Consider the following 9,570-nt stretch of genomic DNA (forward strand, 5'->3'; position numbering starts at 1 on the left):
TAAAACAAAAAAACACATTGACAAAACAAAAACACCAAACTTCCATTTCTTCCTTCCTTCAAATCTCCATATCTTCCTTCTCAGGCTCTATGACCTGAGAGGGTAGTACGGCTTGTGACAATACTCCATGCAACTCCTCCGCCGAGAAGTCTTTCAGAGCCAGGAACCGGTCCGCCGCATCCACAATATCTATTTTCCTGGACTTTCTCTCCACCTTGGCAGTGCCATTAATCACCATAGCTATAAATACCACAAAGTCCACCTGCTTAACCTTGAACATATCTGGGTCCTGCTGTTGAAGGGCAACCCCTGCAGCCTTCAGTGAAGGCCTATCCACCACCATGGACTCTTCAGGAGAACCATTTGAACCCTCAACCCTTTTAACAGGCGCTGCATATGAAACGCTCTGAACAGCCCTGACTTTGGACACCTCATTCTCTTTCACCCTTGTTGGGCATTCCAAAGACATGGCTTCATGGTTCCCACCACAATTGCACAACATGTCACATTTTCATCACTTTTAAAACACATATGATCTTTTCCACAACTTGAACATCTCGGCTTCTCCATTCTGCAAACACTTGAAACATATCCAAAAGCTTTACAATGATGGTCTTGGAACAGATGTTCTGGCTTGGTAGTTTATATATCCCAAATGCACTTGAGTAGTGAGAGACTCCATATTAAAAAACAAAAGAACAGATAGTCTACACTTTTTCTTCATTCACCACACGATTCATCCGACAAGCATAATTTACTCCAGGAATATTTTTCATGACTGCAAGATATTACCCACTTGAGGGATGCCCTGTTCCGAAGAGGCACACAGGACACATCAAGCTTCTCAAATCGGGTGAGAGGCAACACTCTGATGTTGAGGCAACGCTCCCTCTGATCCTCAGAAGAACAAAACATCTAAACAAGCCCGCCTTTCGTGATCCTCACAGCCTTCACTTTACCCAGCACTCTCTCCACCAGTTTGGATATATCAAATGGATTCTTTAAAATTGGTAATCCAATCAGCTGCTTTTTGAATAGTTTGTTCTCAAGTAAATTTCCCAACCACGTGAGCCTTATCAGGTTATTTTGTTGAGTCTAGTCAACCTATCACTGCAGCTGTAGCATTATAAATTAGCAAAACCAAACCAAGAACCAATCTGCGTTCATAAACGTTATGACTGAATAAATATTGTAGCGACCCTTCTGGGGTAGGGTGAGCAGACCACGGGCCAGAGTAGGTCACTCCCGCACTAAGGCCAACTTTGAGTGGTTAATATCCCCGAATTAGTGTGAATATAACTAGTGGGGAGAGCCCCATTTGGCTCTCTCGTGATTATCTCTCTGGGGAGATACTTCCCGCTGGACTGTGAGTTACGGTATGGCTAGTTAGGTTGTTTTGTGCAGCTCCTCATTACCTTGTGCAGTGTAACATTAAAACGGCTGTTGTTGGCATTAACTATGATTCTCTCTCCATTCGTTTGTTATTTAAGCTAGTAATGTTATAAGATCGGGAACCCCGTAAACGCCACAATATATTCTTTCAGTATGTAAAATGAAAATAATGTATTTTAAAAAAGGTAATCTCATGGTCAAAAAAGTGAGACAGAATAGCCTACTTTAAGTTTATTACAACCTGTCTGCCAAGTGATCTTGACCTTTATGACACTTTGTAATGCTGGTTCAAGATCCACTCCTGTTCAACAATAGTCCAATAAAAGATAATCCAGTGTAATGTGACAAAGTAACAGTTAATATAGTATTTGTTGGAAAGAGGAAAACAAATTAACAAAACAGATGTGCCTCCAAATGAGTATGATGAAAACTATATTTTAACAGTACGATCCTTACAAAAAAAAGATGAATTATCTCACCAGAGCAGCACAGCAACATTGCCAGCTGGAAATATTTACTCGAGACCTGGTGGCGGCCTGGCGTCAGCCAGGGCAAAGTACATGCCAGAGGAATTTAATATCAGGAGGAAGCAGCAGCAGGTCGCTCAGCGGCTGGCACTCTGCCCAGGAACAACTGGAGGCCTTTGTGTTAAAAAGAAAATAAAGAAGCGCCCAAGCCTGTTTGGATCTCTTTGCTCCCGAAAATGTTTATAACATTAAAGCCTGTCTATATATAAGGTCACTGCCTACATTTTTGATGTATTAAACAGTTATCTTGGATTACATGAAAGGCTGTATTTGTTCAAAATCTTTTTTGGACTTCTGTGTGTGTACCAACCAACTGATCTATTTCGTAATACCTTCAAATATGAAATTCACATTTCAGGCAGAAAGGGGCCTACATGAGAGTGACTTCGGGACAAGCTAAAAACCTTCTTCGCCCGCTTTGAGGACAACACAGAGACACCGACGCAGACCGCAACCAAGGACTGTGGACTCTCCTTCTCTGTGGCCGATGTGAGTAAGACATTTAAGCGTGTTAACCATCGCAAGGCTGCCAGCCCAGACGGCATCCCTAGCCACATACTCAAAGCATGCGCTGACCAGCTGGCTGAAGTGTTTACGGACATATTCAATCTCACCCTATCCCAGTCTGCTGTCCCCACTTGCTTCAAGATGTCCAACATTGTTCCTGTACCCAAGAAACAAAGGTAACTGAACTAAATGACTAGCGCCCCCTAGCACTCACTTCTGTCATCATGAAATGCTTTGAGAGGCTAGTTAAGGATCATATCACCTCTACCTTACCTGACACACTAGACCCACTTCAATTTGCTTACCGCCCCAATAGATCCACAGACGATGCAATCACCATCGCACTGCACACTGCCCTAACCCATCTGACAAGAGGAATACCTATGTAAGAATGCTGTTCATTGACTATAGCTCAGCATTCAACACCATAGTACCATCCAACTCATCAATAAGCTCGGGGCCCTGGGTCTGAACCCTGCCCTGTGCAACTGGGTCCTGGACTTCTTGAAGGGCCTCCCCCAGGTGGTGAAGGTAGGAAACAACACCCCCACTTCGCTGATCCTCAAAACAGGGACCCCACAAGGGTGCGTGCTCAGCCCCTTCCTGTACTCCCTATTCACCCATGACAATAGTAGGCCTGATTACCAACAATGACGAGACTGCCTACAGGGAGGAGGTGAGGGCCCTGGGAATATGGTGTCAGGAAAATAACCTCTCACTCAATGTCGACAAAACAAAGGAGCTGATCGTGGACTTCAGGAAACAGCAGAGGGAGCATGCGCCTATCCACATCGACGGGACCGCAGTGGAGCAGGTGGAAATCTTCAAGTTACTCGGCGTACACATCACTGACGATCTGAAATGGTCCACCCACACAGACAGTGTGGTGAAGAAGGCGCAACAGCGCCTCTTCAATATCAGGAAGCTCAAGAAATTTGGCTTGGCACCTTAAACCCTGACAAACTTTTACAGATGCATAATTGAGAGCATCCTGTCGGGCTGTATCACCGCCTGGTACGCCAACTGCACGCTCTCCAGAGAGTGATGCGGTCTGCCCAACTACAGCACCCGATGTCACAGGAAGGCCAAAAAGATAATCAAGGACAACAACCACCCGAGCCACTGCCTGTTCACCCCGCTATCATCCAGAAGGCGAGGTCAGTACAGGTGCATCAAAGCTGGAACCGAGAGACTGAAAAACAGCTTCTATCTCAAGGCCATGTTAAATAGCCATCACTAGGCGGCTTCCACTCAGTTACGTAACCTTGAACCTTAGAGGCTGCTGCCCTATTTACATAGACTTGAAATCACTGGCCACTTTAATAATGGAATACTAGTCACTTTGATAATGTTTACATATTTTTGCTTTACTCATCTCATATCATCCTAATATTTATATATTCCTTAATTCCATTCTTTTACTTTTAGGTTTGTGTGTATTGTGTGTATTGTTGTGAATTGTTAGATATTACTGCACTGTTGTAGCTAGAAACACAAGCATTTCGCTACACCCGCAATAACATCTGCTAAACATGTGTATGTGACCAATAAAATTTGATTTGTTTGTGTTCTTCTGCAGTAGGTGGCAGCATTGTACTAACTTCTTCCATAGTACTTCAAGTAAAGGTTCACCCATTTTGAATGTTCCATTGTTTTTGTGCATCTCTGAGCGATGTTCTACCTATTCCCTGGGTCATTTCATGTTTTCATGTGTATCTGAGCTATTGCCGTTCAAGCAGGCCAAAATTTGGTGGGTATAACATACACTACATGACCAAAAGTATGTGGACACATGTTCATCGAACATCTCATTACAAATCATGGGCATTAATATGGAGTTTTTATTTTATTTTATTTATTTATTTATTTCACCTTTATTTAACCAGGTGGGCCAGTTGAGAACAAGTTCTCATTTACAACTGCGATCTGGCCAAGATAAAGCAAAGCAGTGCGACAAAAACAACAACACAGTTACACAAACAAACGTACAGTTAATAACACAATAGAAAATTATATGTACAGTGTGTGCAAATGTAGAAGAGTAGGGAGGTAAGGCAATAAATAGGCCATAGAGGTGAAATAATTACAAGTTAGTATTAACACTGGAGTGATAGATGTGCAGATGATGATGTGCAAGTAGAGATACTGGGGTGCAAAAGAGCAAGAGGATAAATAACAATATGGGGATGAGGTAGTTGGGTGTGATATTTACAGAATGGCTGTGTACAGGTACAGTGAGCTGCTCTGACAGCTGATGCTTAAAGTTAGAGAGGGAGATATAAGACTCCAACTTCAGTGATTTTTGCAATTCATTCCAGTCATTGGCAGCAGAGAACTGGAAGGAAAGGCGGCCAAAGGAAGGGTTGGCTTTGGGGATGAGCAGTGAAATACACCTGCTGGAGCACGTGCTACAGGTGGGTGTTGCTATGGTGACCAGTGCGCTGAAATAAGGCAGGGATTTACCTAGCAAAGATTTATAGATGACCTGGAGCCAGTGGGTTTGGCGACGAATATGTAGTGAGGGCCAGCCAACGAGAGCATACAGGTCGCAGTGGTGGGTAGTATATGGGGCTTTGGTGACAAACCAGATGGCACTGTGATAGACTACATCCAGTTTGCAGAGTAGAGTGTTGGAGGCTATTTTGTAAATTACATCGCCGAAGTCAAGGATCGGTAGGATAGTCAGTTTTACGAGGATATGTTTGGCAGCATGAGTGAAGGATGCTTTGTTGCGAAATAGGAAGCTGATTCTAGATTTCATTTTGGATTGGAGATGCTTAATGTTAGTCTGGAAGGAGAGTTTACAGTCTAACCAAACACCTAGGTATTTGTAGTTGTCCACATATTCTAAGTCAGAACCGTCCAGAGTAGTGATGCTAGTCGGGCGGCCGGGCGCGGGCAGCAATCGGTTGCAGAGCATGCATTTAGTTTTACTAGCATTTAAAACCAGTTGGAGGCCACAGAAGGAGTGTTGTATGGCATTGAAGCTTGTTTAGAGGTTTGTTAACACAGTGTCCAAAGAAGAGCCAAATGTATACAGAATGGTGTCTGCGTAGATGTGGATCAGAGAATCACCAGCAGCAAGAGCGACATCATTGACATATACAGAGAAAAGAGTCAGCCCGAGAATTGAACCCTGTGGCACCCCCATAGAGACTGCCAGATGTCCGGACAACAGGCCCTCCGATTTGACACACTGAACTCTATCTGAGAAGTAGTTGGTGAACCAGGCGAGGCAGTCATTTGAGAAACCAAAGCTATTGAGTCTGCCGATAAGAATGCGGTGATTGACAGAGTCGAAAGCCTTGGCCAGGTCGATGAAGACGGCTGCACAGTACTGTCTTTTATTGATGGCGGTTATGATATCATTTAGGACCTTGAGCGTGGCTGAGGTGCACCCACGACCAGCTTGGAAACCAGATTGCATAGCAGAGAAGGTACGGTGAGATTCAAAATGGTCGGTGATCTGTTTGTTAACTTGGCTTTCGAAGATTTTAGAATGGTAGGGCAGGATGGATATAGGTCTATAACAGTTTGGGTCTAGAGTGTCTCCCGCTTCGAAGAGGGGGATGACCGCGGCTGCTTTCCAATCTTTGGGGATCTCAGACGATACGAAAGAGAGATTGAACAGGCTCGTAATAGGGGTTGCAACAATTTTGGCGGATAATTTAAGAAAGAGAGGGTCCAGATTGTCTAGGCCAGCTGATTTGTAGGGATCCAGATTTTGAAGCTCTTTCAGAACATCAGCTGTCTGGATTTGGGTGAAGGAGAAGCGGGAGGGGCTTGGGCAAGTTGCTGCAGGGGGTGCAGCTTTCCTAACTGACTGAGTATATTGGTTCCTGACTTCCCTGAAAAGTTGCATATCGCGGGGGCTATTCGATGCTAATGCAGAACACCACAGGATGTTTTTGTGCTGGTCAAGGGCAGTCAAGTCTGGAGTGAACCAAGGGCTATATCTGTTGTTAGTTCTACATTTTTTGAATGGGGCATGCTTATTTAAGATGTCGAGGAAAGCACTTTTAAAGAGCAACCAGGCATCCTCTACTGACGGGATGAGGCCAGTATCCTTCCAGGATACCCGGGCCAGGTCGATTAGAAAGGCCTGCTTGCTGAAGTGTTTTAGGGAGCGTTTGACAGTGATGAGGGGTGGTCGTTTGACCGCGGACCCATCACGCACGCAGGCAATGAGGCAGTGATCGCTGAGATCCTGGTTGAAGACAACAGAGGTGTATTTAGAGGGCAAGTTGGTCAGGATGATATCTAAGAGGGTGCCCATGGTTACATATTTAGGGTTGTACCTGGTAGGTTCCTTAATAATTTGTGTGAGATTGAGGGCATCAAGCTTAGATTGTAGGACGGCCGGGGTGTTAAGCATATCCCAGTTTAGGTCACCTAACAGTACGAACTCTGAAGATAGATGGGGGGCAATTAATTCACATATGGTGTCCAGGGCACAGCTGGGGGCTAAAGGGGGTCTATAACAAGCAGCAACTGTGAGAGACTTGTTTCTGGAAAGGTGGATTTTTAAAAGTAGAAGCTTGAATTGTTTAGGCACAGACCTGGATAGTATGACAACACTCTGCAGGCTATCTCTACAGTAGATTGCAACTCCGCCCCCTTTGGCAGTTGTATCTTGTGGGAAGATGTTATAGTTAGGGATGGAAATTTCAGGATTTTTGGTGGCCTTCCTAAGCCATGATTCAGACACGGCATTGACATCAGGGTTGACGGAGTGTGCTAAAGCAGTGAATAAAACAAACTTAGGGAGGAGGCTTCTAATGTTAACATGCATGAAACCAAGGCTTTTACGGTTACAGAAGTCAACAAATAAGAGTGCCTGGGGAACGGGAGTGGTGCTGGGGGCTGTAGGGCCTGGGTTAACCTCTACATCACCAGAGGAACAGAGGAGGAGTAAGATAATGGTACGGCTAAAGGCTATAAGAACTGGTCGTCTAGTGCGTTCGGAAAGAAGCAGATTGCTGGGCGCGGAAGAATAGATTCAAGGCATAATGTATAGACAAGGGTATGGTAGGATGTGAGTACAGTGGAGGTAAACCTAGGCATTGAGTGACGATGAGAGCAGTTTTGTCTCTAAAGGCACCAGTTAAGCCAGGTGAGGTCACCGCATGTGTGGGTGGTGGAACAAAAGGGCTATCTAAGGCATATTGGGCAGGGCTAGGGGCTCTACAGTGAAATAAGACAATAATCACTAACCAAAACAGCAATAGACAAGGCATATTGACATTAGGGAGAGGCATGTGTAGCCGAGTGATCATAGGGTCCAATGAGTAGCACTAGATGAGTCAGGGAGCCAATTCTGTAGTCGCTTCTACGCTAGGCGAGCTGGAGACACGGAGATTCAGACAGCTAGCGGGCCGGGGCTAACAGATGGGCATCCGGCGACGTCGCAACGGAAGAGCCTATTGAGACCACCTTGGCCAGTTACATCGGCAGACCAGTCGTGATGGATTGGCGGGGCTCTGTGTCGGTAGTAAAGGGTCCAGGCCAATTGGCAAAAAAGGTATTGTAGCCCAAGAATTGGCTGGTTGACTTCTTTGGCTAGCCGGGAGATGGGCCTAGCACGAGGCTAGCTCCAGGCTAACTGGTGCTTGTTCGGGACAGAGACATTAGCCAGGAGTAGCCACTCGGATAGCAGCTAGCTAGCTGCGATGATCCGGTGTAAAGGTAAAGGACGGGACAAGACAAAGACACACGTCCGACTGCTACGCCATCTTGGAAGACCCATGAGTTGGTCTCTCCTTTGCTGCTATAACAGCCTCCACTCTTCTAGGAAGGCTTTCCACTAGATGTTGGAACATTGCTGCAGGGACTTGATTCCATTCAGCCACAAGAGCATTAGTGAAGTCGTGTACTGATGTTGGGTGACTAGGCCTGGCTCGCAGTCGACTTTCCAATTCATTCCATAGGTGTTCAATTGCGTTGAGGTCAGGGCTCTTTGCAGGCCAGTCAAGTTCTTCCACACTGATCTCGACAAACCATTTTTGTATGGATTTCGCTTTGTGCACGTTGTCATTGTCATGCTGAAACAGGAAAGGATCTTCCCCAAACTGTTGCCACAAAGTTGGAAGCACAGAATTGTCTATAATATCATTATGCTGTAGCGCTGAGATTTCCCTTCACTGGAACTAAAGGGCCTAGCCCGAACCATGAAAAACAGCCCCAGACCATTATTTTTCCTCTACCAAACTTTACAGTTGGTACTATGCATTTGGGAAGGTAGCGTTCTTCTAGCATCTGTCAAACCCAGATTTGTCCTCAGACTGCCAGATGGTGAAGCATGATTCATTACTCCAGAGATCGCATTTCCACTGCTCCAGAGTCCAATGGCGGTAAGCTTGGCACCACTCCAGCCTACACTTGGCATTGCGCATGGTGATCTTAGGCTTGTGTGTGGCAGTTTGGCCATGGAAACCCATTTCATGAAGCTCCCGACAAAGCTCCCGAACGTTGCGTCCAGAGGTAGTTTGGAACTTGGTCGTAAGTGTTGTAACCGAGGACAGGTGATTTTACGCACTACAAGCTTCAGCACTCGGTGGTCCCGTTCTGTGAGATTACAGTTGACCGGGACAGCTCTAGCAGGGCAGAAATTTCAGGAACTGACTTGTTAGTGTTCGAGTCGCGTCAATTCAAATCTGGTATTAGAACAAACTATTTGTCAAAGAGTAACTCAAGTTTTCTTTGTTCTTTAATTAATGCAAACACGTGTAGGGTAAATATGTGGTTCGTATACGGTCTCGCAGTGACACCACGCAGGGCAGACAGAGAAGAGAGAGTCTCATCCTATTGTTTTTCCTTTTATACTCTGACAGAGATAGTTCCCGCTCAATGCTGGCCTGTCAGAGGGAGGAGGAGGAGCGTGGTTTAAACTTGCTCCTCCTATAGTCGGCGTGCAGGCTGGTCCCAGCGTCGTGACGCACTTCCTATCGCTGGATGTAGTTCTTGTCTTCAGCAGTTGACTTATCCGTAGTTTATGTACTTATCATTGTAGCATAGCTTCCCTGTATATTATATAGGTTATGCATACAAAAAGCCAGTTCAACCCTAACATTAGAAAGAAAAGCATTGCATGGCTCTGTCCTCGATTTTATACACCTGTCAGCAACGGGTGTGGCTGAAATAGCTA

Source organism: Salmo trutta, chromosome 13 (genome assembly GCF_901001165.1).
Source record: "Salmo trutta chromosome 13, fSalTru1.1, whole genome shotgun sequence".
Lineage (NCBI taxonomy): Eukaryota > Metazoa > Chordata > Actinopteri > Salmoniformes > Salmonidae > Salmo > Salmo trutta.